The sequence below is a fragment of the Sturnira hondurensis genome, unplaced genomic scaffold (assembly GCF_014824575.4).
Source record: "Sturnira hondurensis isolate 20B ecotype Veracruz unplaced genomic scaffold, ASM1482457v3 Scaffold0009719, whole genome shotgun sequence".
NCBI lineage: Eukaryota > Metazoa > Chordata > Mammalia > Chiroptera > Phyllostomidae > Sturnira > Sturnira hondurensis.
The window spans coordinates 17891547-17894300 of NW_028082350.1; the positions used below are offsets into that span (position 1 = coordinate 17891547).

The 2754-nt window shown below is 44.6% G+C and overlaps 1 non-coding gene across 1 annotated transcript; it reads right to left on the reverse strand.

Annotated features, from left to right (window-relative positions):
* Positions 1–2447: 2447 nt before the first annotated feature.
* Positions 2448–2554, reverse strand: LOC118994886 (U6 spliceosomal RNA). Its single transcript, XR_005068151.1, has one exon. It is a non-coding gene; the product is annotated as a U6 spliceosomal RNA (small nuclear RNA).
* Positions 2555–2754: the final 200 nt, after the last annotated feature.

The window sequence follows — 2754 nt, forward strand, 5'->3', positions numbered from 1 at the left end:
CAATTTATTTTCTTGTAATAAAGTTACATTGCATTTCTCTGGACAACTTGAAAGAAAGCTGGGTTTTTCTCACTTGTAACCCACCCACGTGTTTGGGTCTTGCACAGGCAGATAAAAAATACGTTATCCTATTGGGGAAAGGCAAGAAAATTTTTGAGTGAAAAATAGAATTTGACGCAATTCCATCACAAATACGATAGTATCCATTGCTTAGAGTAGAGAATGATCACCCGGGTGGGGGGTGCACCCCACACCACAGTCAGCGCCAGAGACTGAAAGTGAAACAATACATTAACCCAGAGGATCCAACGGGATCAGAACAGTTAATTCTGCGGCAGCTCTCAGAGACCCGAAGCATCACTTTGGTATTAATCTATTGAAAATACAATAGGGAGACCAGTTTCACTTTCAACTTTTCTCCTACTAGTCCTTGGAATACACTCACAACCTAGTGGACAAGGTGTTTGCCATTCACGTGGATGTTACTTTCTAGTAGATATTTAGAAGGCATTTTAGTTTGTTTAAACACCTTGACGACTCACTTTGGAAAATTATACGCATTATAGCCTCATGTGGGGGTTTTTCATGACTACGGTTCATGCGTTTCTGACCCTATTCCCCGCTGGGCTGGGTGCAGTTGACTGGGGACAGTGCGTGGCAGGGTCAGCGAGGCTAAGCGGGGCAAGTGGAGAAAGAAGGCGTTGGACGGAGAAACCCCAGGCTAAAAGGACGCTGGCAAAGGCGCTCTCGACACTGTCAAAGATTGCAGAGAAGTCAAGCAAAAGAGAGGTGTGAGCGTGGTGGGCCTGAGTTCCAGCCGCACGGCCGGCCGGTGGGGAGGCTGCACACGCGGGGTCCAGACGGGGCTGCCCGTGCGACTGTGGGACGGCGTGTGGTCGAGCTGCCCACTGGGAGCCTGCGTGCTTTCGTGAGCCAGCGTCGCCCGACACACTCAATAAAACATAAAAAATCAAATGAGACGTCAGCCCTTAGTTAGGATGTAGAATATTGTTTCTACGGTTAAAATCAAAAGCAGTCACAAATTGACATGAAAATCATTATTTCACGGCTAATCTTTTATTTATAGTTTACACATCTTAGGCAACCCATTAAAAGTACCAGTGACTAAGTAATCACACCTGGTCCACATACGTGGTGACCTGGGCGTGTACAGATGCGTTCGGACAGAATGTGCTAGAGAGGCCTGATCTTGAAGGCATGGGTCTCTCACTCCAGAAGCCAAAGTCACATGGTTACTCTCCACGTATTTCATTTCTGTGCACTGTGTTCTAAAAGTCATGGAGATTGAACTATATTGCGTCTAAGTCTCACCCACAATGAGCCGGCAGCGTGGTCAGTCCTGACACTTCGAAAAGCACACAGACACTTTTTTGATACATACATTCATCATTTGTGTGACGTCCAGTTACTGCCTTATCTTTTAGAATAGGCTTGCTAGCAACGTCTTAATTTCTTCCTCATTTTTGAAGGTTTTACCAGACAGAACTGTTTTTTTGTTTTTGTTTGTTTTATTGATTTTATAGAAGGGGAGGGGGAGAGAGAGAAACATCAATTTGTTGCCCTGCCTCTTTCTGCTCTCCTGGGCTGTTTCTTGTGTGTGCTCCAGCTGGGGATCACACTCACAACCTCGCCACTGGGACAGTGCTCTAACCGGCTGAGCTGCCCAGCCAGCTCAGAAACAGAAGTGTGTGACAGTTGGTTTTTCTCAGCGCCTTGACAGTGTGGCCGCCACGGTTTCTAACGAGAATCAGCTGACGATCTTACTGAACATCCCTGCATTGGAATGGATCTCTGCCGACTTCGCGATTCCTTGATTTCGAAAATTTGATTATGATGTTTCGTATGTGGGTGTCTTTGTGTTTAGATGCAGTTTGTTGAGATTCTTGGATGTAGAGATTAATGCTTCCTACCAAATGTAAGGGGATTGAACTGTGATTTCTTCAAATATTCCTTCCGGGCCTTATCTCTGTCCCTCCTACTGGGACACCTGGTGTGTGTGGTGGGCGTGTTTGACGTCACAGATCTCTCGGGCTGTCTAAACTTTCATACTTTCTTTTGTATTGTTTGTTAGACTGTATGATTTCACTTCATCTACTTTAAAGGTCTTTCTTCAACCTGCTCAGATGTGCTCTTGAGTAGCTCTGCTAGATTTTTTCCTCAGTTATTGTACCTTCCAGCTATTTCTTTCTTTTTTAATAATTTTTTTATTTAATTCTTGTTCAAGTACAGCTTTCTGTCTTATATTCCCAACCCTGCCCGCCCCCCACCCCATGCTCCCCACCTCCCTCCCATTTCCACCCCCCACCCTTAGTTATTGTCCATGTGTCCTTTATACTTGTTCATGTGAGTCCATCCCCTTTTCCCCTATGATTCTTTCCTCTCTCCCCTCTGGACCCTGTCAGCCTGTTCCCTATTTCAGTGTCTTTAAAAATATGGAGCACTTCACGAATTTGCGTGTCATCCTTGCACAGGGGCCATGCTAATCTTCTCTGTATCATTCCAATTTTAGTATATGTGTTGCCGAAGCGAGCACCCTTCCAGCTATTTCTAATTTTTACTTTTTCAAATAATCTCTACATCTTTATTGATACTTCCAACTTTGGTACATTAGTCCCACACTTTCCTTCAGTTCTTTAGACATGGTTCTTTTTCATTTTTTGAGCATGCATTTTTCCTTAAAGTATTAGTAAGTCCCTTATTGGGACTCCTCAGGCACAGTGGGTTGCTTCTTTT